General features: G+C 42.8%; 1 protein-coding gene and 1 long non-coding RNA gene across 6 annotated transcripts in view; one reads left to right on the plus strand and one right to left on the minus strand.

Annotated features, from left to right (window-relative positions):
- Positions 1 to 27,310, minus strand: part of IQSEC1 (IQ motif and Sec7 domain ArfGEF 1) — a 211,821-nt gene that overhangs the window by 111,702 nt on the left and 72,809 nt on the right. The gene's annotated exons all lie outside the window — the stretch shown is intronic.
- LOC123826723 lies at positions 12,585 to 17,508 on the plus strand. Its single transcript, XR_006787116.1, has 3 exons — positions 12,585 to 12,740; positions 14,192 to 14,350; positions 17,235 to 17,508. It is a non-coding gene; the product is annotated as an uncharacterized LOC123826723 (long non-coding RNA).

Raw genomic sequence — 27,310 nt, forward strand, 5'->3', positions numbered from 1 at the left:
ATCCACTCATGATTTCCTACAAAGATGGGGAATTCAACACAAAGCAGGCATCCCTTATAATCCCACAGGCCAAGCAGTTGTTGAACATGCCCATCATACCTTTATAACTCTTCTTCACAAACAAAAAAGGGGGAGCCAGGAAAACTCTCCCAGAAATCTGATAACGCTAGCCACATATACTTACAATTTTCTTGACTGCGACAATTCTCTTAATACACCAGTTGAGAAACATTTCAATTGATAAAAGGTAGATAATAAGGGGCCCTATCCCTTAGTGTAGTTCAGAGATCCCTTGGGAGAAGGGAATTGGGGAGGGCCAGTTGAATTGTTGACAAGGGGAAGAGGGTATGCTTGTGTTTCAGCCCCTACAGGTCCTCTGTGGCTACCTGCCAAAAGAGTAGAAACCAAACCATGGGGGACCGACACCACCAACCCTTCTGGATAACTCAGAATGAGAAGTTGTGGTGTCTCGAGGACCTGACCAACCAGCTGTCCCAGAAGGCCATGATCGAGCACCCATGTCAGATCCAGACCCATTGCTAGAATTGGGGGAAGCGGGCCATCAGGACCAATGCACCCCCTGAACCTAAGGGGATAACTTGGGGAGACTTAAAGACCCTCGAAAGCAGGGCTGAAGAGGTCATGAAGGATGTAGAGGCACAAGGCACTCCTGAAAATCGATTTCTAGCCTGTTTGTCAGTAGTGTCCTCTAGTTCCACCAGAACTGTATTGATACTTGTCCTGTTTGTTTTTGAGGCTTGGGCCTCACTGCCGAAAGTCAGCCTACTTACTGGAGCCATATCCTTGATCCACCCATATTTAAACTCCATACTTGGTGGATTCGGAGCCTCCTTTAGCAAAGATAGCAATGGACAGGAGGCTCTGGCTTCCACCAGGCAGACCTTTAGAAGAAAAACGTCATTGGCTATCCATCCCTGAGAATACTATCTATGTGTCAGAACATTTACCTGCTTGTTTTTCCACCTTACCTGACACCCTATGTCTACCAATATACTTCAAATGGTATGCACACGCCATTGACAGTAAGGGGTCTCAAACTAATGTCTCCTTAATAGGAGCCATAGGCTTTAAAAGAGAAAGAGATGGAGAAAGTGATAACACCCTGGATGTAGCCCTTTGTAAAATTAAGAAAAACTGCTGAGCCTGTCACTTGGTCATTGTGTAGAGATCAACAGGCCTCACTCATTGATATTCCTAACACCCCATTAACAGCTGAAAACTGGGGTGCCAAGTGTAAAGTACATGCTAGTGTGGGTTCTGCCATTGTCCATGCCAAACCTAATACTATGTACAATAGTATGGGGTGGTACGGTGGGGAAACTGGGGCCCCTATTATAAGAGTTACCTCCTCAAATCAACTAGCCCTTGGCATACTAATACTTGGAAAATGGAACTACCTTTAATAGAACACCTCCTGGGACACTAATATACAAAAGCGGTGAGGTCCAGAAAAGGTTATTATATTTTAAGGAATGTTAGTAATTCCTGGGTTACTGTATGTACTTCTCACCTTATCTTTTCCTAGCTGTCCCGGAGATGCCTCATCTGACCTATGACAATGACTCTATGATATATAGTCTCTATGCTTCCCCTGGCTTTATCTAGACTAGCTGTCTTACCCACAGTAATGTTACTCAATTCAATCTCACTATGGTTTTTGTAGTTCTCAGACAAACAGAAATCTGGCTACCAGCTAAAGTTACCTGTGAATGGGAAGATCCAGGAGGCCTATCCACCCACAACCATGCTCTTTCCCAAGTAAGTATGTGGTGCTTCCTAGGAATGCTCATCCACTGCTCTGGCTAAGTCCATCCAAACTGCTCATGATGTTCATGTCCTCCTCACCAATACAACTCAAGAAATGATCCAATAAACACCTATTGACCAGGAAATCCTTTCCAGACTCTCGCCCATAGAGTCTGCAGTAATATGGCTGGGAGAATGGCAGGATGCTCTTGTCACTCGTCAACAACTCAATTGTGATCCAGGCTTCTCTAAGATGTGTGTCACCCCCTTGTGGAACTCCAGTCAGCATGCATGGGAGGAGGTCTAGCATCGCTTGTGAGGGGTCTTTTCCACTAATCTCAAGGGACAAATCAATTAACTCCAGTTTGAGCTACATCAACAACTCCAGGACACTATACAGTTTACTGAACAGAAAGTCTTTTAGACCCTGTATGACAACTTACAATGGCTCAGTCCAAAAACTTGGTTTGAAGGACTAAATTTGCATGTCTGGGTCATGGGAGCTATGGGATGCCTTCTGATGGTTGTAGTCTTTTGTACTTTGAGATATACATACAAATTGTTTTCCAGGGACCGTATATATGAAGCAAGTAGCAGGCTTCATCAGACTTACCACAGTGCCCTGCCATAACAAACAAAAAGGGGAGATGTTGGGGACTACTCTGTATGGTATTGGAGACTGTAGCCCCACATAAGCTGGGCCCTGAAAGAGGCCTGTAAAACTTGATGGGAAAACTGGGAATGCATGTGGCAGGTATGACCCGATGCTAGCATCGAGGGTTTCCGTGGGAAATCAGGCCTGAAGAATGCATTGTACCTTTTGAAGCTTGCTTTGCTTTGTATAGCCTGTTGGTATAAACCAGATGTTTAAGCTCAAAGCATATGGGAGTGAACTCCTAATCTCACGAACCAAGTCTTACCACCATCTGGCATCAGCATGACTAACAGACCCTGACCTGAGGCAGTGTTTCTTCAATTGTTATCTATAGATAATATCTGTTTTCTATAACTATAGCCTTTGGACATTGACTGATGAGCTATGCATGCATGCTGTACACCCCTACACATACCAGTCCCAACAAAGCCATTTCAGAGAAGGGTTCAGGGCATTCTCCACTAGAAGGAATTAGCAGCCCCTTTCCCCTGCAGACAGATTGTGTCCAGGCCAGCTCATTTCATCCAACACCAGGAGGACTCCGTGGGATGGGGGTCCCTTCACCCAAACAAATATCTACAGCCGAAGCCTATTTATACAGAGTTTGAAAATAAGAAAACCATATTGTGAAAAGTTGTTCAGATAGGTGGTAAGACAATGAGAACAAGAATGACAGTATGTCTTTCCATCTTTTGGGGGAGACAGGTTACATATCACATTTTGGTATGTGTATGTATGGTATGGGGAGGTAGGGACAAGCAGAGATCCCAAGCTATGACTGTGATACCACCAGGTGGTGTAGCTTGAACATGATAGCCAACACAGCCACACAGGGCTTCAGAGTTGAAAGGGCTCCTGCCACTCTCTCATTTTAAGAACAGAGGATCAGAGACAGAAAGGAACTTGCCCAAAGTTGAACAGCAAGTCAGAAGCCAGCAGAGATAGCACTGGAATTTAGGTTTCATGGTGACTGAACCAGGGTTCTTCTCCTCTTCCATGCAGAAAAGTTGTTCCATTGCAAAACATCTTTAACACCACCCAGAGCAGACCTCTTCTTTTTAGCACTTAAAATTCTCTGAAATTCTTTTATTTGTTCATTTATTTACTGTCGGTCTCCTGCTGCTAGAATAAATGCTCCTAGAGAGAAGTGTTTTTGTCTGTCTGGCTCCCGTGGTATGATAGTTGGCACTCCATAATTATTTGTTGAATGAGTAAATGAATGAAGCCAACATTTGTATTTGGACTTTGAGGTCCTAGAAATACTTACTGGCTTCTACAATATCCCCAAAGGAGAAAATAAAAAAAATAACTGTATAACATTGACATGCTTTCATAGAATTATTTTCATAATTAACTTAGGAGGTTGGCACTACCATCAGCAGCATTTTAAAGAGGAGAAAACTGAGGCTCAAGGAGATCTGGTGACTTGTCTAAGGTCACAAAGCAAGGAGGTCAAGAGCTGGGATTTGAACCTAGTTCCAGAGGCAGACTGGCTGTCAGCCAGTCCATACACCTGAAACTATCAGGATCTAAACACTTCAGTCCTTCCTGTCTGCACACACACCCCAGCCCTTTTGGGTACTGATTACAACTTACAAAGTATTTTCTGGTCTCTTCCAAACCCGTTCAGCTCAGGGAGGCAAAGGGATTTGTGGAAATCACATGAAGTCCAGCTCTCTGATCTCCAAGCTTCCCAAGTTGGTGTGTAGGACAGTGACTACAGCAGCTGCTCATGGAATTGCCACTGAACACTACATTTCCTTCCCGCTTCACTTCATACCAAATCCTCAGGACCCTTGGCTAAGTCCAAAATGTGGCCCTAATTCAGCATCTGCATGAGCTGAATAATGAAATGTTCTCATTATACTTGCAGGCAATTGGCTTTATTAAAACATGCTGACACTTAGCATCTTTTGTTGTTGTTGTTTTGTTTACAAAGATATAATTTACTAAATTGCTGTAGGTCACAAATAGTTTAAGAGAAAAAAATTGTATCTTGAACACAAAGGTCAACAACCAGTAATACTTAATATAAAAATTATAAACATTATATTCATTCTTATGAGTTCATTTAGTCCCATGTTATTAATACTCTCTGACCTTGATCATTTTGTTGGCAGTTTAACAAATCCAGTTTTGTTTTGTTTTTTATGTTTGTTCAAGTACAGTGTCTCCATTTTTACCCCATGACGCACCCCAACCCCACCAATCCCCACGTCCCACCCTCGAAACTACTCCCTTTGGCTTTTTCCTTGTGTCCTTTACATGTTCCGTAATGGCCCTTCCCCATGTTCCCCATTATCACCTCCCCCTTCCCCTCTGGTTACTGTCAGTTGGTTCTTTATTTCAATGTTTCTAGTTATACTTTGCTTGCTTGTTTGTTTTGTTGATTAGATTTCACTTATAGGTGGGATCATATGGTATTTGTCTTTCACCACCTAGCTTATTTCACTTAGCATAATACTTTCCCATTCCATCCATGCTGTCACAAAGGGTAGGAGCTCCTTCTTTCTTTCTGCTATACAGTATTCCATTGTATAAATGTACCATAGTTTTTTTATCCACTCATTACTTGTGAGCACTTAGGTTGCTTCCAACATGTGGATATTGTAAATTGTGCTGCTATGAGCATTGGGGTACATAGGTTCTTTCAAATGGTCTTTCAGGATTCTTAGGGTATAATCCCAGCAGTGGTATTCTTAGGTCAAAAGGCAGTTCCATTTTTAGATTTCTGAGGAAATTCCACACTGTTTTCCACAGTAGCTGTACCAGTCTGTGTTCTCATTAACAGTGTACTAGGGTTCCCTTTTCTCCACAACCTCGCCAGACTTGTTTGTTGAATTGGTTATGATGGCCATTCTCACTGGTGTGAAGTGGTATCTCATTGTGGTTTTAATTTACATCTCTCTGATGGCTAGTGATGCTGAGCATCCTGTCATGTGTCTCTGGACCCTCTGTATGTCCTCCTTGGAGAAGTGTCTGTTCAAGTCCTTTGCCCATTTTTTAATTGGGTTGTTTGTCTTCCTGGAGTGGCGTTGTGTGAGTTCTTTATATATTTTGGAGATCAAACTCTTGTCTGAGGTATCACAGGCAAATATATTTTTCCATATAGTTAGTTCTCTTTTCATTTTAATGCTGTTTTCTTTAGACATGCAGAAGCTTGTTATTTAGATCAAGACTCATTTGTTTATTCTTTCCTTTATGTCCCTTGCTCTAGGGGATATATCAGTGAAAATATTACTGCATAGAATATCTGAGATTTTCCTGCCTATGTTCTCCTCTAGGACTTTTATGGTGTCATGACTTATATTAAGTCTTTTATCCATCTGGAGTTTATACTTGTGTATGGTGTAAGTTGGTGGTCAAGTTTCATTTTTTTTGGAATGTAGTTGTCCAGGTCTTCCAAAACCATTTGTCAAAGAAGCTATTTTTACTCCATTTTATGCTTCTGTCCCCTTTGTCCAATATTAATTGACCATAGAGAATTTGGTTTGTTTCTGGGCTTTCTATTCTGTCCCATTGGTCTATGTGACTGTTCTTATGCCACTGCCATACTGTTTTGATTACAGTGGCCTTATAATACAGTTTGATATCAGGTATTGTGATCCCTCCTACTTTGTTCTTTCTCAAAATTGTTGAGGCTATTCAGAGTCATTTATGATTCCATATACATTTTGAAATGTTAGTTCTATATCTGTGAAGTATGTCATTGATATTTTAATAGGGATTGTAATGAATCTATAAATTGCTTTGGGAAATAGGGACATTTTGATTATTTTAATTCTTCCAATCCATGAGCATGGTCCATACTTCCATTTGTTTGTGTCTTCCTGAATTTCTTTCTTTGATGTTGTATAGTTTCTGAGGACAGGTCTTTTATCTCCGTGGTTAGGTTTATTAGTAGGTATTTAATTTTTTTGTTGTCATGTCAAATGGGATTTTCCCCCTGATTCCTGTTTCTGATATTTCATTGTTGCTGTACAAAAATGCCTTCAATTTCTGAATACTGACTTTGTATCCTGCTGTTTTGCCAAATTCATTCATTAGGTCGAGTACTTTTTTGGTGGAGTCTGTAAGGTTTTCTGTGTACACTATCATATCATCTGTAAACAATGAAGTTTTACTTCTTTTCCAATTTTACTTGTCTTATCACTGCGGGTATGAAAACCAATACTATATTGGATAGAAGTGGTGAAAGTGGACATCCTTGTCTTGTTCCTGATCTTAGTGGGAAAGCTTTTAGTTTTTTCCTATTGGGTATGATATTGGCTAGAGGTTTTTCATATATGGCATTTATTATCTTGAGGTATGCTACCTCAGTTCCCATTTCATGAATATTTTTATCATAATGGGTGCTGTACCTTATCAAATGCTTTTTCTGCATCTATTGATATGATCATGTAATTTCTGTCTTTCCTTTTGATTGTGTGATGTATTATGTTTGTAGAATTGCAAATATTGTACCATTCTTGTATCCCTGGGATGAATCCCACTTGATCGTGGTGTATGATCTATTTAATGTACTGTTGGATGTGGTTTGCCAATATTTTGTTGAGGATTTTAGTGTCTATGTTCATCAGCAATATTGGCCTGTAGTTTTCTTTCTTTGTTGTGTCTTTATCTGGTTTTGGAATTAGGATGCTGCTGGCTTTATAAAAAGAGTTTGGGAGTCTTCCCTCTTCTTGTTTTTTTTTTTTTGCAATAGTCTGAGAAGGATAGGAGTTAGCTCTTCCTTAAATGTTTTGTAAAATTCTCTTGTGAAAATGTCTGGTCCAGGGTTTTTGTGTGCCAGGAGTTTTTCGATCACTGCTTCAATTTTGTCAGCTGTTACTGGTCTGTTCAGGCTTTCTGCTTCTTCTTCATTCAGTTTTGGGAGATTATATTTTTCTAGAAATTTGTCCATTTCATCAAGGTTTTCAAATTTCTTGGCTTTTACTACAAATATAGTTCTTCATAGTAATTTCTTAGAATCCTTTGTATCTCTGTGGTATGAGTTGTAATCTCTCCTCTTTCATACCTGATTGTGTTTGTTTGGGTCCTCTCTCTTTTTTTCTTGATGAGTCTGCTTAGAGGCTTGCTGATTTTGTTTATCTTTTCAAAGAATCAGCTCCTGGATTTATTTATATTTTGGATTGTTCTTTTAGTCTCTATGTCATTTAATTCTGCTCTGATCTTGGCTATTTCCTTTCTTCTACTCGCTCAGGGCTTTGTTTGTTGTTGTTCCTCCAGTTCTTGTAGATGTAGGGTTAGGAAGATTATTTGAAATGTTTCTATCTTTTTTAGGTGGGCCTGGATCACTATGAACTTCCCTCTTAGGACTGCCTTTGCTGTGCCTCATAAGTTTTGGACTGTTGTGTGTTCATTTTCATTGGTCTCCAGAAACTTTTTGATTTATTCCCTGATTTCATTATTAACCCATTCATTGTTTAGTAGCATACTATTCAATCTCCATCAATTTGTTTTCCTTGAGGTTGGTTTCTAATTTCAGGCCCTTGTAGTCTGAGAAAATGCTTGATATGATTTAAATTTTCATGAATTTGTTGAGGCTTTTGTGTCATATTATATGGTCTATCTTTGAAAAAGTTCCATATGCATTTGAAAAGAATGGGTATTTTGCCTCTTGGGAAGAAAGTTTCTATATATGTCAGTTAAGTCCATTTGATCTAGAGCACTGTTCAATGCTACAATATCCTTGTTGATATTTTGTTTGTAAGATGTACCCATTTTTGACAGTGGAGTGTTAAAATCCCCTAATCTAAGTGACATTTAGCATTTTTATGAAACTATATTACTATCCTATAAACTGGACAGAGAAAGCAAATACCATATGATTTTACTTATAGTAGAATCTGAAGAACAAATTAGAAAGAGACTCATAGATACAGAGAACAAACTGACAGTTGTCAGAGAGGAGGGAGGTTGGGATGCTGGGTGAAAAAGGTAAAGGTAAAGGTAATTATACTTAATTTATACCAATTAAGTATAAATTGGTAGTTACAGAATAGTTATGGGGATATAAAGTACAGCATAGGGAATGTAGTCAGTAATACTGTAATAACTCATGGGTACTTGATGAGTACCCATGACCCTGTAACCATGACCATGATATTGGTGAGACCACTCTGTAAAGTAAATGACTATCTAACTACTATGGTGTATATCAGACACTTATATAGGATAATATTGAATGTAAACTGTAATTTAAAAATATAGAAATGTTTAAAAGAACCTATATTACCATTCTGATAGCTTTCACCAAGTCCTCAGGTAATAATTTTTAAAAGTTCATTTAGCTCTGGGATTCCTGGAGCTAAAATAACCCTCCAGGGCATCTAAACAAAAATCCTCTCTTGGGCCTCAGTTTGCATACCTGCAGTGAGAGAGAACTCATTACATTGTAAGGCAGCTTACTTCTGGCAGTATTCAGCTAAGTTGAGCACAAAAGAAACTCGTATTAGCCCCTGGTGCTAAGGGACCAGGAGGTACCTCAGCCACTTTTTGATCCTGAGGGAGGTCACAGTCTTGCAGAAGAGACTGTGCCATCCCAACAATGGGACACAGTACAGGCTGGAATTACCTTCTACGGAGGCATTATATGAGGCCGGGGATCCTGTACAAGATTACAAGTTCCACTGCAGGCACTGTGGATTTATGTGGGTCAGACCAGACTCTATGCTTACTTGAGTCTGAGCACTCCTCCCAGAGAAATTGCCCCTCTGAGGATGGATGTCTGAGCACAAAATGCAAACTCAAAACTGTTGGTACCCTTGAGCAACTGAGTAGCTCTGAAAGGACTATCAACAGTGGTGGGTGGGACGGTGCACTGCTGGCTTGTGGGGCTGATATTGTTGTTTTAATATTATACTTCTAGGACCTTTACACACATTAATGGGTGAGTTTGTGGTTTTGCAGATGAAATGAATAATGTATGTGAGAGCCACCCATGACAGGGTCTGGCAACAAGGAGTACAGGCTTTCAAAAATGTTTGCTGGGGCCCTGACCTGTATGGCTCAGTTGGTTGGACATCATCCCACAAGGCAAAGGGTCACCAGTTTGATGCTGGTAAGGGCACATGCCTGGATTGCAAGTTGGTCCCTGGTCTGGGCATGTGCTAGAGGGAACCAATCAATGTTTCTCTTGCACATTGATGTTTCTCTCCCTCTCTTTCTCTCCCTTCCCCTCTCTATAAATAAACAAACAAACAAAAATAAAAGTTTTAAGAATATTTGCTGGGTTTGAAATGCAAACATGCTAGATCACAAGACCACATTCACACTGTTATTCAAAGAGTCAACAAGAACGTGGCTGCTTGCATCCTGCTTTTCCAACTTGGGATTTGCTGTGGTAGCTCCACTGAATAGCCCAGGGAGGAGGGTGTGAAAGAAAAGGAGCCACAAGCAAAACTTGACAAGCTCAGGAGAGGCCTGTGTGGCAGCCTTACAAACTCACACATAAAGTAACCACATAGGATGGTCTGAAATTAAAACTTTCTAACTAAAAACAGTTCATGGCTGGTAATCCTGGGCTAGAATCTTCCCTGACAAGTCAATCTTTACCTTAACTGAGCCTGTCTTGTTGTCTCTTTGCATCTGTTATAATATACCTTTGGAATCTCAAATTTCCTTTTTCAGAATCCCTCAAAGCACAGGCACTGCATCAGGGAGAGAAAGCAAATCCCCTCATTGCTATTGTTATCATGTTAATTGACTGTTAACTGTCCTGTACTCACCTGTGTAAAAGTAAGTGTCTATCATTTCACATTTTATCCAATCCCAGAGATCCAACCCCCACTGCTTTGTGTCCTTCCTCCTCCCTAATCTACCACCAATGGATTTTGTGTAACCCACTTATGCCTCCTCTTTTGATTGTAATGTATAAAATAAGGTGCTAGACTGCCATTTTCCAGATCCTGATCTCAGCTCATTGAGGTTTTACTTCCTGGCAATTGTCATCAGTTTGGCTAAAATAAACTCATAAAAATTCTTACAGGCTTGGATGTTTCTTACGTTGACAAAGGGGATCTTGAAGACTAGCGTCTCACCAGGGGTCTAAAGTCAGTCCTGCCTGTGCTCCTGCACACTGCTCCCCTTTTCAGTGATAGTGGTACCCTGAGGGAATGATGCGGGGATGAGAGGGATTAGGATGAATGAAGGTTTCAGGTGGCAGGGTGGGGCATACCTTTTTGCAGGAGCTAAGACATGGCAAGGCTGGGTCCAGTGGGAAGGTGGTGGGCACTAGAAGATGCTGCTCCAGAAGTAGGTTTGAGTCACACTTCATGGTGGCTGTGAACACCATGGCTGAGCAATGGCAATGCATGAAACCCCAGTACAGAGAGACCTCACCAACAGAATAGGCCTTCATCCAGTCTTGTTCATGTAAGAAATACCTCTGGATAGGAATGAGAACCCCATTCCCTACCCCCTAATTATGAAGGATCATTGGGAAATAATGAGATATCTGGTCAATCTTCCAGATTCATAGCCTCCTGACCAGTGAGTATTCACCTCCAACTTGCTTACCCCAGTGACAGAGATCTTACCACAAGAACAAAGGATGGCTGTGCTCTTCTTGGCCAGGGATGCTTAGATGCTTAGCTTACACCTTGCCCCCAGTAATTAGGGCACTAATGTGGAGGAGAGCTTTGGACACAATAGGTCCTAGTTCTGGCTTGGCCTTGGCACTCCCCTGTGCATAATGGGGAAGAGACATGACTAAAACCATGAGGGCTGTTGTGGGGCCAGCAAGAATGGGGTTAGTCAGAACAGTGGCTGGAAGGGCAAGCAACCATGACCCCCTCTAAGCAGCCTTGAGAGAGAGAGTGGCAATTCTGGTCATTAGACCCAGAATTACTTAGGGTTTGCAAACTGTGCAGGAGCTAGCATCACCTGCAGAGTAAGATGCCAGTTCTCTTCCTTGCCCGTCCACTGCATGGACCTCTGTGAGGAACACTCAGTCCTCTGAGTATTCCCCAGTGGGTAACTGCCCAAGGATGGCTGGATTGCTGGAGAACTGAAAACAGTATGATGTTGTGTGACCTTAGACTCGTCCCTACCTCAGTTTCTCCATCTCTAACAAGGGATTGGCCCCAGGATCCTCCCTCCAGTGCTAATGTTCAATGGCTGGGCTCTGGGCATTTTGGCACCTAAGTATCTCTTAGCTCATCTTTTCCTGCTTCCTGGGGCATCTGGGTTGTTCTTCTCTCCTTTCAAACCCAGCTGTTGGGCTCTGGCTGCCACACATGGGCACAAAGGATTGGCCACCTTGCCAGCATAAGTGAAAAGCCAAACATAATGTTGGGGGCAGGGGAGGGTGATCAGGGCGCCATTCCTGTGTCACCTCAGTTCAGAGTTGCTTTGAGGTGGTTGCATAGGCCAACATGTGCACTGTCTGGTGGGGACTGACCACAGAGTGAAGTGGTAGTGGCTATTCGAAGTGCATAACCAGACTCCTGTTTCTGGTGTAGAACAAGTGCCCACCCCGCCAATTACAGAGCATGCCCAGAGCAAAATGCACAAGTTGACCAGGCAGAGCGGACTGCTTTCCCTGTGAATCTGCTCCTGTGGACAAACCTGGGAGAGGGGACACTGTTCTGTCTGTTCTGTTTGCTTCAGGGGCAGATCAGCTGTGACAACAGTTGAAAGCATGGCAATTTAAAGTGGCAATTGCCTGGCAAAAGAATGAGAAGGGGGCTTTCCCTGTGACTGGGTGGGGAGGAGATAGCCTTAACTCATCTCTGCCAAACTATTCCTGCCCCATCACAGCCAAAGAATAGCCAGCCAGTTGTGGGCAGGATGGGGTTTTCCCATACTCTAAGCCCCTGGTCCAGGATGATCCCAACTCAGGCTGGCAGGTATGATAGTCCTGACATTTGAGAACCTTTTGGGACAGGGTCAGGAGAATGCCATGGTTGTTTCAGCCCCCAGCACCATTTCCTAAACCAATTCCCAGCCTCCTAGGGGTATGGCCCAGAGTGCCCCCTCAAGACTAGGAACCAGCCTCTGGCCCACGCAATAGCAGGAGGGACTGCCCAAGGTCACACAGGGAGTCAGGGGTAGGTCGTAATAGGATCCTGCCCCTCCAGAGCAGACGAAGCTCCAGATTCCGCCCCCCCTCCCTGAATCCTCTGTCAGACTCCCAGCGATTTCCTGAGATGCCTCATCGTCCTGCCTGCAGGATCCAAACCCCGGACAAGGGCTGCAGGATTTCTCCGCAGGAAGGCGGGAGCAGGGTGGGAGTGCCCAGGAGAAGAGAGGCTTCTCTGGGCAACCCTCGGGACGGATTCCGGATTCCCCTCCCCGGGGAAGCACAGATGCAGAGGTGAGAACCCTGATCCCCCCTTCCTCAAGACTGCGCTTTCAGCGTTTCATATAACCACGGAGGCTACATTGCCCGCATACTCACCGCAGAGCGACATCTGCAGAGCCCCAGCTCAGAAAGACCGGCCGTTGCCGCCCCCAGGCCAGCGTAGCCCGAGCCCCCGTACCCGAGAGCCCGACGTCCTCTTATCCCCATTTCTACAACCCGGCAAACGACTTCGGCCCCGCGACTGCGGCCTCGGTACCTCCTCCAGGGCTCAGCTCAACTGCCAGCTATCCCCCACCCCCTCCCGAGTGGCCCATAGCTTCTCCCGCGTCCTGCAGCGGCGGCCTCCTGCGCGGAGCAAGAGCCCAGGCTCTCCACGAAGGAGATCTCCCACCACAGCCCCAGTTAGCCCCCGCCCGCAGCCCCCACCCGCCACCCTGGCTTGCGTTCATCCCCATCCACCTCCTACCTCTGCGGGGACCGTCTGCAGCAGCCGAAGCCGCGCAGTCCCAGCAGCGGGCGCGGCCCCAGCGCCTTGGGCAGCAGCGGGGCGTGGGGGAAGGGGCGCAGTAACGCTGGGGAGCTCCAGACTGCTCCCGGCCTTCCTGCGGGCTCCACTACCGGTGTGTTGTAACCTTGGCTGTGGCCTCCCTAGCCCTGCCTCAGTTTATCCCCTTCGAAGGACGGGGTGGGGGGGGGGCAGCACGGGAAGGAGGGGTGGAATGGGAAGGTAGGTTCCGCCCCAGCTGCGGACGTCACAAGAGTCCGTGCAAGTTGACAGTGTTGGGGGTCCGTGGGGCAGCTGCATGAAAGGACCCCAGGAGGTAGGTACGTACAATCCATGTGTGTTAGAGGTGGTAATGTGGCCCCAGCATTTCCCTCAGACTCCCCAATACCCCTAAGTAAACACCTAGTAAACTCAGCCTCAGGCCAAGTGCCCTGACCCCTCCTACAGAAAACTGCAAACCGGTCTGGTAATGTCCAACCCCCTCACCCCAAGCCTCCCCAGGTCACAGATCAGAAGATTGAGGGTAAGAGGTGGGCAGCCATTGGCCCAGAGTCAACAGTATGTGGGGGCTGCGTGCATCCACCCTTGGCACTATGTCCCTCTGAGTTCCTACTCAGGACTCGTGCTCCTTACATTTTTGGGAGGAGGATCCGGGACTGCGGGCAGCACCTCTCATTATGCAGAGAACATTGACTCAGCACCAACTGAATGCTGGGGAAGGGACTCAGTGGCCTGGCAACTGTCCTAGAGAATGGGGTAGCACCTTCTTAGAGACCCAAACCGTGGGGAAGAAGTAGAGGAGATAGGAGAGGCTGGGCCTAGAAGGGGTAGGAAAGGAAGGGTGCTCCAGGATGGGTGCACCTAAGTAAAAAGCAAGGCTGGGAATGTGCATTGCTGGGTTTGTAGGAGAGAGCCCTGAACACCAGACAGAAAAGAAACGGCTTCCTTTCGTACACAGCACGGAGCCGCCGACCGAGAGCTTCAGTAGCTTGGGATGTATTTAAGAAGCGCCCTCTGGTGGCCAGAGGGTGAGAAACGGAAGATCAGAAGAGCATGGCTGGTCCCACTGAGAGGAAACTGGGCAAGTGATGTAATGAGTCAAGAGACTGGAGTCTCGGTGAGCCCTGGTGCGGATGGGCTGTGTGACCTTGGGCAAGGCACTTTTCTCTCTGTGCTTTTGAGAGAGAGGGAGATTGATTTTCAGCTCTGATACCTCATGACCCTGGACATCAGGGCCAAATGGATCAGTGGATCCAGTAAGGAACTTTATGAGGTTTATTTCATTTATTTGAGGTAGAAACTACTATCCCAATTTTGCAGGCAGGGTCACTATAGTACATAAAGGGAAAGTCACCTGCTCACACTCACAAAGCTGGCACTTGAACACAGGCCTGTGAGGCTTCATAGTCTAAGCAGAGTGACCACCTCAGTCTCCTGTCTTGAAGCATTTTTCAAGCATCTAAGGTGTTCCTGGAATGCTCTGGAAGATGAAAATGGAATGTCTAGCTCCTGGCAGGCCTTCCTCACCTCCTGGCAAGAATGAGCCCATGGAACCTATTTGGCACTCATAGCAGACTTGACCATAGTCACTGGATGGATGGGCTTATGGGGCAAAGCAGAGGCCTCATTTCAAATCCCATGTTTCATTCTTCTGTATTGTTGGAGCTTTTGTTTTTGAGAACTATTAATTTTATAATTTCAAAAATATTTTTAAAAAGAGCACTTAGAGGAAGAAAAGATGCTTAAAGTTTGAATAATCAAAACTACTTACTAGAGAAGCCACGACATTTTGTTATCAGTGCCAGGAGTGAGTTACTTGGCTGGTAAAAGGTAGGCAAGGGAAGCGAGAGCAAGGTTTTTAGAATCTGTTCAGCCTGAGCAAGTCCCACTGTCTTTCTCAGCCTCATTGCATTCATTTGTGAAACAGAACTGATGGTTAAAGCTCTGCCTTGCCTCCCTTCAAAGATTGCTGTGAGGATCAAGTGTGATGTGTAAAAAGTTTGTATAAAATGCACTGTGTAAATATTTTTATTCCCAGAAGCCATGAAGGGAAATACTGATTAATTTGACTATATAAAAGTTAAAACTTCTAAATTGAATAAAAACAACACAAAAAATTAAAAAGACAAATGGGAAACTTAAAAATATCTGCAGCACATAACAGAAGCTAATTGAGGAAGATAAGCTGAAAGTTAATTTCTCTGATACATAATGAGCTCTTTCAAATCACTAGGAAAAAGATGACCAATGAAAAAATAAAAGCAAAGTATATGAACAAGCAGTTCATGGAGAGATATTCAATCTCACTTATATTTAAAGAAATACAAATCAGCCCTGGCTGGTGTGGCTCAGTGGATTGAATGGCTACCTGTGAACCAAAGGGTGGCTGATACAATTCCCAGTCAGAGCACAAGCCTGGATTGCTGGCCAGGTGTCCAGTAGGGGGCCCAAGAGAGGCAACCACACATTGATGTTTCTCTCCCTCTCTCTCTCCCTCCCTTCCCCCTCTCTAAAAACAAATAAAATCTTAAAAGAAAGAAAGAAAGACAAATCAAAGCACAACATGCTTGCCATTTTAAAAACTCTTACAAGTTGGCAAAAATGAACAAATTTGAGAATATGCTGTTGAGGATGAAAAGAAGTGAGTGCATTTAAAACACTGTCAGGTGAGGCTCAAGATTACCCTTTTCTTAAGAGTAATCTGGCAACACTGTGAAGCCTGCTGATACACATGCAAATCCAAGGACAGGCAACACAGCATTCCAAGTACAAGTGAAGCAAACAAAGAGAAACACCTCTGGTGTGCAATAGGGGAGGAGACATATCCATATGCTGGGACTTTGTCCCAGGACAGAAAGGCCTCTGAAATGCATTTGTAGTGAAAATAGAAGGAACAGAGACTTTGTATATTACTATCCCCTTTGCATACATTATAAAGAGTTTCACATATATGGAATTTCCTCATCTCCCCCCACCCCCAGAGTATATACACATATCAAAACAGTTACTGGTGGCTACCTTTTGAAAGGACAGTTGAGGGTGAAGTGCATATGTGATGAGTTTTCATTTTTCATTTTATACTTTTCTGAAGATTATTTCATTTTTTTAAAAAGTCACCAGGTATTTTTTTAAAATACCACCAGGTATTATCTAGTGTATAGGTACAGGTTCATGGGTCAATTAAGTCTTCTTTATATGCACTAAAAAATTAAGTAACTATTTTTAAAGTGAATAAATACTGTTGAAATATTCTTATTACTTAAAGTGCACAAATGAGGGACTGGTTCCCCTGCTGTTATTATGATCATCTATTTTTAAAATGTGCCTTCTGATCATGAACTGGTAGGGAAAAGTCTTCAAGATATTTGATTGGCAAAAAGAAAAAGTGTGTGGCATGTTATTTTTTATGTAAAAAAAGTGGGTAAAGAATACATGCTGATACATGCATATATTGTTTCTGACAAAGATGCTTAAGAAACTACTGATACAGTGGTGCCCTGTGGAAGGGAATGGAGAATTGAGGAACAGGGTGGGAAGGAGATTGGCTTTTCAAAATGCAATGTTCCATTTAAATATTTTCTTGCACATACTTCTGTATGTACATACTACTGTTCTTATTTTCAAATTATCTTTTAAAAAATAATAATTTCTGAGACTGGATATGGAGTTGGGAGGTCTGGTTTCTAAGGCCTGCTCTGACATGAACTGGGGGTAGTTCCTTTTGTGACCCAGGGGAGAGTCACCTATCTTCTGAGCCTTGAGATCCTTTTCGTTTAGTGGACAAGAAGCATGGGGTACAATGAATGTCAAGGCTCCTTACAACCCTGACTCCATGCCAGCCTAAGAATCTTCTCTCTAGGAGAGCCAACTAGATATGAAAAGGGGACTAGATATGAAAACAGAGGCCAAGGGTCAGTGGCCTTGGGAATGCTGGCTTGCATAACTTCTAAGATCATTCCTGACTTGCCAATATGCTGTTCCTTTTTCCTTCTCCACTCTAGGTGTCCCACCTGGAAACTTGGTTCATATTTCTTCTGGGACAGATGACACAACACTGGGCACAAATGTGGGGCTGAGATGTCAGTGGAGGCCAAAGCTTCATGTTGGGAAACAGAACTATTCACCCCACCCTGAGATCAACCTTGGCTTCAGTCCTGCTCCTTTCCCCCACCACAGGGAACTCTCCATCCCCATGGCTATTCTGGTTCACCTTCCCATCCCCTATACCACATTAGTCATCACTCAGAACCTTCTGTGGCTCCCCTTTGCCACAGCAATCAGACAAGAAAAAGAAATAAATGACATTTGAGGCATTTTCCTGACTTCTGGCCAAGATGGAAGCATAGGTAGACACACTGTGCCTCCTTGCACAACCAAAGGCAGGGCAACAATAAAAAATTACCAGAACTGCCAGAAAATTGAACTGTATGAAAGTCTGACAACCAAAGAGTTAAAGATGAAACATTCACTCAGGCTGGTAGGAGGGGCAGAGATTGGCAGCTGGGATGGAGAGGACATGCGGCACGGCTATGGCTGGCAGACCTGGAGGCCCCACATTTGTGTGTGAGACAGACTGTACAACCTAGGGTTCCAGTGCAGGAAAAGAAAGCCTCAAAACCTCTGGCTGTAAAAATCTGTGGGGGTTGTAGTGGTGGGAGAAAAACTCCCAGCCTCACAGGAGAGTTTGCTGGAGAGACCAAGAGGGTTCTAGAATGTACACAAACCCACCCACCTGGGAATCAGCACCAGAAGGGCCCAATTTGCTTGTGGGGGAAGTGAGGGCAAGAGCCAAGCAAGTGGCATTGTTCTCTCTTTGACTTCTCCCCCACATATAATGCCACAATACAGCAATGTAGGTTGCTCTGCTCTGTCAAAGCATCAACTATTTCAAAAAATTCAAGAGGAGGGAAGACTACCAAGCTTATTTCATAAGGCCAGCATTATCCTGATTCCAAAACCAGATAAAGGTACTTCAAGGAAAGAAAATTATAGGCCAGTATTCCTGATAAACATGGATGCAAAAATCTTAAACAAAATATTAGCAAACTGAATTCAGCAATCTATTAAAAAGATCATATACCATAAGGAAGTGGGATTTATTTCTGGAATGTAATGTTGATTTGCAAATTAATGTGGTACACTACATAAATAAAATAAATAATAAAAATCATATGAGCATATTAACAGATGGCAGAGAAAGCACTAGACAAAATGCAGCATACATTTATGATAAAAAAAACCTCTCAGCAAAGTGGGAACAAAGGGAACATACCTCAACATCATAAACCCACATCATACTCAATGGGAAAAAACTAAAAGCATTTTTCTTAAGGTCAGAAACATGACAAGGATGTCCACTTTCACTACTTTTATTCAGCATAGTATTGGAAGTCATCACCATAACAATCAGACAAGAAGAAATAAGAGGTATATAAATTGAAAAGGAAGGGATAAAACTGTCACTATTTGCAAATGACATGATAGTGTATATAGATAACCCTAAAGATTTCACCAAAAAACTAGAACTGATATGTGAATTCAATAAAGTAGCAAGATGCAAAGTAAGTATTCAGAAATTGGCTGCATTTTTATACACCAATCATAAACTATCAGAGAGAAAAACTAAGAAAACAATCCCACTTATAATTTAATAAGAAAATAAAATACCTAGGACTGAACTTAACCAAGGAGGCACAAGATCTATACTGAGAAAATGACAAGACACTGAAGAAAAAAATGGAAAAAGATGCAAATAAATGGAAGTATACAAGGTCAGTCCAGAAGGTATCCAGCCATGTAATATGAAAAACAGAGACATTTATTCAAGAAGACACAAGATACAAGAAACATTGTACATAGGACAATGATGCCTCAGTTCCCTTTAGAGCAGGCACCTTGGAACCTCACACAGCTCTCCCAATCCCCTTCAGCTGCCACATCATATTTTCCTGAATCTCATCTGTGGCCTGAAATCTCTTCCCTTTTGAAGGTGATTTTAGTTTGGGGAGAAGCCAGAAGTTTCAGGACACCAAATCTGGGCTGTAGTGGGGCTGAATTACCTGGGTGATTTGACGTTTTGTCAAAAAACTCTGCATGAGACATGATGCATGAGCAGGGGCATTATTATGATGAAGCTGTCGATAGCTGCAGCCTTCTGAATCATCTGAACAGTTTCCAAGAAGGAATGTTCAAGCTTAACACAATATTTCATATATTCATTGCTCTACTCACTTATTCATTTTGAATCCAATGGCCACACAAGTATACATGCTCACTCAACACCTTCACTGACTAGTAAAGTCATCATTGTTTATGTGTACGCATTCCAGTCCCCTCTCATTGGCTTCCAGGTCACATCAATGTCATGAAAATGGTTCTTGTTATATTAACAGTGGCTGGACTTCTTCTGGACATAGTACATATACCATGCTCATGAATAAGAAGACTTAACAACATTAAAATGTCCACAGTACTCAAAGCAATCTATAGGTTCAATGCAATTTCTATAAAATACCAATGATGTATTCCACAGAACTAGAACAAATAATCCAAAAATTTGTTTGGAAACACAAAAGACCCAGAATAGTGACTGAAACCTTGAAAAGTAAGGACAAAGTGGGAGGTATCACACTACCTGATATCAAACAATACTTCAAGTCTATGGTAATCAAATCAGCACAGTGGTGGCATAAAAACGGATGCATAGATCATGGAGCCAAGTAGAGTCCAGAGATAAACCCATGCCTATATACTTGATTAATCTATGACAAAGGAAGCAAGAACATACAATGAAGTAAAAATTTAATAAATGGTGTTGGAAAAGTTGGACAGATACATGCAAAAAAAAAAAAGAAACTATATCACCTTCTAACAACAAATATAAGAATAAACTCAAAATGAATTAAAGACATAAATGGAAGACCTGAAACCATAAAAGTCCTAGAAGAAAACCTAGAGAGTAAACTCTTTAACATTACCCTTAGTGGAGCTCTGGCCAAGATGAAGGCTTAGGTAGAAATGCTTTGCTTCCTCGCACAACCAAAAGGAGGATAACAACAAATCTAAAAACAATAAACAATCAGAAGTGCCACAATATAAACCTGCATGGAACTCCAACAACCAAGGAATTAAAGAAACAGTTAACTAGACCAACCAGACTGGTAAGATGGGTGCATGGAGAGAACCCACTGCAAGACAGCAGACAGCATGGGTGGGTCTGGCTGAAAAAACCAGCAGTGAGGTGGTGGACCACGTGAGAGGGGTTTACTGAACAAGAAACTGAACTCAGCTGACTGTGGACTATGACAGGGGCTGCCATGGTGGGAGAAACTCCCAGCCTCACATGACAGTTTGTTGGAAAGTGGGGCCAGAGCCAAGCAAGCGAGCTGCATTGTTCCCTCTCTGACTCCTCCCCCATAGACATTGCCCACCAAAATAGCAAAGAAGGTTGACCCACCCTGGTGAACACCTAAGATCCTGCCCCCTTACAACTTAGCAGGTGCACTGAGACAAAGAAATATGGCCCAAATGAAAGAACAGAGCAACACTCCAGAAAGAGAGCTAAGTGATGAGGAAATAGCCAACCTATCTGACAGAGAGTTCAAAATCCTAATAATCAAAATGCTCACAGAACTGATTGAGCTTGGTTGAAAAATGAAAGAACAAATGAAAGTCACCCAAACAGAAATAAAGCAAAATATTCAGGGAACCAACAGTAAAGGGAAGAAAGCCAGGACTCAAAGCAACGATTTATAACAAAAGGAAAAAAAATAAACATCCAAATGGAACAAAATAAAGAAATAAGAATTTGAAAAAGTAAAGAGAGTATTACAAATCTCTGAGACAACCTGAAACATTCGAATATCCACATTATAGGATTGCCAGAAGGAGAAAAGGAAAACCAAGAAATTGAAAACTTATTTGAACAAACAATGAAGGAAAATTTCTCCAATCTGGTAAAGGAAATAGACTTCCAGGAAGTCCAGGAAGCCCAGAGAGTCCCCAAAAAGTTGGACCTAAAGAGGAACACACCAAGGTACATCATCATTAAGTTATGCAAGATTAAAGATAAAGAAAGAATCCTAAAAACAACAAGAGAAAAGGAGACAGTTACCTACAAAAGAGTTCCCATTAGACTATCAGCTGATTTCTCAAAAGAAACCTTGCAGGCAAGAAGGGGCTGGAAAGAAGTATTTGAAGTCATGAAGGGCAAGGACCTACATCTAAGATTAATCAATCCAGCAAAGCTATCATTTAGAATGGAAGGGCAGATAAAGTGATTCCCAGATAAGGTCAAGTTAAAGGAATTCATCATCACCAAGCCCTTATTATATGAAATGTTAAAGGGACTTACCTAAAAAAAAGATCAAAAGTATGAACAATAGAATGACAACAAACTCACAACTATCAACAACTGAACCTAAAAAAAAACCCAAAAACAAAAACTAAGCAAACAACTAGAATAGGGACAGAATCAGAAACATGGACATCACATGGAAGGTTTTCAGTGGGGAAGGAGAGGGGAGGAATGGTGGGGGAAATGTACAGGGAAGAAGAAGCATAATTGGTAGGCAATTGGTAGAATAGGGAGAAGTTAAGAATGGTATAGGAAACAGAATTTAAAGAACTTATATGTACAACCCATGGGCATGAACTAAGGCAGGGAATGCTGGATGGTTGGGGGGTGAAGGGTGGAGGGGGAATAAACAGGGAAAATTGGGAGAACTGTAATAGTATAATCAATAAAATATATTTAAAAATTACTCTTAGCAATATTTTTTCTGACATATTTCCTTAGGCAGTGGAAACAACGGAAAAAATAAACAAATGGGCTACATCAAACTGTAGTTTTTGCAAAGGAAACCATCAACAAAAGAAAAGATAACCTACTAAATGAAAGAAGATATTCCCCAATGATACATTCAATATGGGTTTAATATCCAAAATTCATAAAGAACTCAGACAACTCAACTCCAAAAAGCCAAACAACCAATATAAAAAAAAAATGAGCAGAGGACCTGAATAGACACTTCTCCAAGGAAGACACAGATAGCCAATAGACATATGAAGAGATGCCAATTATCACAAATCATCAGAAAAACTCAACTTAAAACCAAAATAAGATACTACCTTATACCTGTCATAATAACTATTATCAATAAATCAACAAACAATAAGTGTTGGTGAGGATGTGGAAGAAAGGGAATCCTCTGTACTGTTGGTGGGAATGCAGACCGGTGCAGCCACTATGGATAATAGTGTGCAGTTTCCTCAAAAAATTCAAAATAGAACTGCCTTATGACATAGCAATTCTACTTCTGGGAATATATTAGAAAAATCTAAAACACTAATTCAAAAATATATGCACCCCATATTCAATGCAGTGTTGTTGGGAACTGCCCTGCCTGGTTTCAGAAGCTGTAACCCCCTATGGCTAAGGCTGAGTAAAAAGACCTTGGGACTATAAGCCACTAAGGAGACAAAGCTTATCTTCCTGGAAGGGGTACAGCCTCTGCCCCCTTTACTTCACCCTGCTTGGCCCCAGGTGGATGACTGGTTAGCCAATGACAAGTAAGATTCCTCAAGGGAGGGACAACCTAAAACAGGCACGGTCATGAAGGGGCCATCAGGGATGGATTTTAAAAGGGGTGATGGACCCTCACCCCTCGGCTCTGTCACAGCCTGAGTCCTCATTCTATCTGTAAAAACTCTCCTAATCTCTTGGCTATCTGCAACCCCCACCTGACTTAAGCTTAAAACAATGCCGGAGGTGGGTGTGCCCCTGTGCTGGAATGGGCAGTTTCCTGGGCAATCAGGCAAAATAAAGAATGCATAAAATCTTGTGAAACTTGCTTTGCTAAGAATACCCTCAATTTAAATGATAAGGATCCAAGCATAAAATGAGTTTGTTTCCGAAAGTTTTTAAAAAAGATTTTATTTATTTATTTTTAGAGAGGGAAGGGAGGGAGAAAGAGGGAGAGAGAGAGAAACATCAATGTGTGGTTGCTGGGGGTCATGGCCTGCAACCCAGACATGCACCCTGACTGGGAATCGAACCTGCGACACTTTGGTTCGCAGCCCATGCTCAATCCACTGAGCTATGCCAGCCAGGTGTTTCCCAAAGTTTTATGGCCCTTTAGCTACCTGACCCTCACTCAGAATAAGCCCTCATAGTTCTTTCAATTTTATCTGTTGTTTGATCATTACTGCCTGACAATGATTGATAAGGTTTATGTATACGCCCTGTATCATTATGCAAATTAAACCCAATAAAAGCCCATTGAGAAACAGGCTCAAGGCCCTTCTCCTTTGTGAGATTGGCCACCTTACCTCCCCAAGCAGATCATGTCTTTTTTTAAATATATTTTATTGATTATGCTATTACAGTTGTCCCATTTCCCCCACTTGACTTGCCTCCCCCCTGCATAACCCCTCCCACCCACATTCCCCCCCTTTAGTTCATGTCCATGTGTCATAAGTTCTTTAGCTTCTACATTTCCCATACTATTCTTGCCCTCCCCCTATTTTCTACCTACCATCTATGCTACTCATTCTCTGCACCTTTCCCCGCCTCTCTCCTCCTCCCACTCCCCTGTTGCTATCCCCCTATGTGATCTCCATTTCCGTGGTTCTGTTCCTCTTCTGTTTGCTTAGTTTGTTTTTGTTTTAGGTATGGTTGTTAATAACTGTGAATTTGCTGTCATTTTACCGTACATGTTTTTTATCTTCTTTTTCTTAGATAACTCCCTTTAACATTTCTTATAATAAGGGCTTGGTGATGATGAACTCCTTTAACTTGACCTTATCTGGGAAGCACTTTATCTGCCCTTCCATTCTAAATTAAAGCTTTGCTGGATAGAACAATCTTGGATGTAGGCCCTTGCCTTTCATGACTTGGAATACTTCTTTCCAGCCTCTTCTTGCCTGCGAGGTCTATTTTGAGAAATCGGCTGACAGTCTGATGGGAACTCCTTTGTAGGTAACTGCCTCCTTTTCTCTTGCTTCTTTTAAGATTCTCTCTTTATCTTTAATCTTGCATAACTTAATGATGATGTGCATTGATGTGCTCCTCCTTGGGTCCAATTTTTTTGGGACCCTCTGGGCTTCCTGGACTTCCTGGAAGTCTATTTCCTTTGCCAGATTGAGGAAGTTCTCCTTTATTATTTGTTCAAATAAGTTTTCCACTTGTTGCTTTTCCTCTTCTCCTTCTGATACCCCTATAATTCAGATGTTGGAATGTTTCAAGATGTCCTGGAGGTTCCTAAGCCTCTCCTCATTTTTTATGAATTCTTATTTCTTCATTCTTTTCTGATTGTATGTTTTTTTCTTCCTTCTGGTCTACTCCATTGGTATGAAACCCAGTTTTCTTTCCATCATTATTGGTTCCCTGTGCATTTTTCTTCATTTCACTTAGTGTAGCCTTCATTTTTTCATCTAATTTGCGACCCAAATCAACCAATCCTGTGAGTATCCTGATCACCAGTGCTTTGAACTGTGCATCTGATAGGCTGGCTATCTCTTGGTTGCTTAGAAGTATTGGCTGTGAGGCTTTGATTTGTTCTTCCATTTGAGCCACTTTTTTTTTTTTTGGTCTGTTCATGCCTGTTACATATGAGGGGTGGAGCCTTAGGTGTTCACCCGGGCAGGGCAACCCCGTTGCTGGGTTGTGACGCTGCATGTGGGGGCAGTGTCAGAGAGGGAATAATGGCATTTGCTCCACTCTCCATCAGATTTCAGTCCCCTCTGCCATTTCCCACAAGCAAATTAGGCCCTTCTGGTTCTGGTTCCCGGATGGGTGGGCTTGTGTATGTTCTAGGGCTCTGTGGGTCTCTCCAATGAGCTCTCTTGTGAGGCTGGGAGTCTCTCCCAGAACCTCAACCTCCACAAGTGTTTTCAAGGTTTTAGGTTTTACTTCCCGGCACTGGGTCCCTGGGTTGCGTGGTCTGTCTCACTGCCCATTTTCATCTGGTTTATTTGCGCACAAATGTGTGACTGCAGACAGTCAGCTGCCTTGCACGCCTCACTGGGTCTGCTCATTGCCTCCCCGTGCCCGCGCCTGGGGTCGGCCACCAGGGTCTGCCAGCCACTGCTTTTTCCTGCCACGACCCCTCTCCGCCAGCCGCTGACTCCACCCCTCTTACCAGTCTGGACGAATGGTTGTCAGGACTTCTGTACAGTTCAATTTTCTGTCTGTTCTGGTTATTTTTTTGTTCCTAAATTTTTGTTGTCCTTAATTTTGGTTGTGTGAGTAGGCACAGTGTGTCCACCTATGCTTCCATCTTGGCCAGAGGTCAGATCATGTCTTAATAGACTTATTCTCATTCAAAATGGCTGGGCAGGGGGGGCTCTGCGCATGGAGCCCTCCAGCCCCCAGCATTATTTACAACAGCCAAGATATTGAGGCAACCCAAATGTCCACCTTAAGATGAGTAGATAAAAAACAATGGTATAGCCCTGGCTAGTATGGCTCAGTGGATTGAGCACCAGCCTGCTAACCAAAGGGTTGCCAGTTCGATTCTCAGTATAGGGTACAAGCCTAGGTTGCAGGCCAAGTCCCCAGTAGGGGGTGCACAAGAAGCAACCACACGTTGATGTTTCTCTCCCTCCCTCCCTTCCCCTCTCTAAGAATAAATAAATAAAATCTTTTTAAAAAAGCAATGGTATAGGAGGAGGGACCAAGATGGAAGTGTAGGCAGAAATGCTTCACTTTCTCGCACAAGCAAAAGAACAAAAACAACAAATTAAAAAAAAAAGAACAACCACAACTGCCAGAAAAACATTTGGGTAGAAGTCCAATAACCAAGGAGTTGAAGAAACATCCAACCAGATGGTAGGAGGTGCAGAGATGGGCAGCAGGTCAGAGAGGACCTGGAAAGGCAGCGGCTGGCAGACCGCATGGGCAATCCCACATTTGTATGCAGACAAGCCCGGGGGGAAAGTGAGGGAGCAAGACAGACCACAAAACCCTGGGTTTCAGTGAGGGAAACTGAAGACTCAAAACCACAGGCTGTGGAAAAGATTTGTGGGGATTGTGGCAGTGGGAGAAACTCTCAGCCTTACAGGAGAGTATGTTGGAGAGATCCACAGAGTCCTAAAACACACACAAACCCACCCACCTGCAAATAAGCACCTAAAGGGCACAAACTGCTTGTGGGAAGTGAGGGAAGTGATGGAAAGTGGGATGAGAACAAAGCAAGCAGCATTATTCTTTCTCTGACTCCTTCCTCACAGACAGCGCCACAACGCAGCAAACAGGGTTGCCCCGCCCTGGAGAATACCTAAAGCTCTGCCCCTTACATGTAGCAGGTGTGTCAAGACAAAGAAATATAGCCCAAATGAAAGAACAGATCAAAACTCCAGAAAAATAACTAAGTGATGAGGAGATAGCCAACAAGTCTAATGCAGAGTTCAAAACACTGATATTCAGGATGCTCACAGAACTTATTGAGTTTGGTCACAAAATGAAGGAAGAAATGAAGGCTACACAAAGTGAAATAAAGAAAAATATACATGGAACCAATGGTGAAGGGAAGGGAACTGGGGCTCAGATCAATGATTTGGAAGAAAAGGAAAAAATAAGCATCCAGCTGGAACAAAATGAAGAAACAAGAATTCAAAAAAATTAAGAGAGGCTTAGGAACCTCTGGGACAACTTAAACATTCCAACATCTGAATCATGGGAGTGCCAGAAAGAGAAGAGGAAGAGCAACAAATTGAAAAGTTATTTGAACAAATAATGAAGAAAAACTTCCCCAATCTGGCAAAGGAAATAGATTTTCAGGAAGTCCAGGAAGCCCAGAGAGTCTCAAAAAAATTAGACCCAAGGAGGAGCACACCAAGGCACATCATAATTAAGTTATGCAAGATTAAACATAAAAAGAGAATCCTAGAAGCAGCAAGAGATAAGGGGACAGTCACCTACAAAGGAGTTCCCATCAGACTATCAGCTGATTTCTCGAAAGAAACCTTGAAGGCAAGAAGAGGCTGGAAAGAAGTATTCAAAGTCATGAAGGGCAAGGACCTGCATCCAAGATTACTCTATCCAGAAAAGTTATCATTTAGAATGGAAGGGTAGATA

Source organism: Phyllostomus hastatus, unplaced genomic scaffold (assembly GCF_019186645.2).
Source record: "Phyllostomus hastatus isolate PE091 unplaced genomic scaffold, TTU_PhHast_1.1 phas_contig_86, whole genome shotgun sequence".
NCBI classification, from domain to species: domain Eukaryota; kingdom Metazoa; phylum Chordata; class Mammalia; order Chiroptera; family Phyllostomidae; genus Phyllostomus; species Phyllostomus hastatus.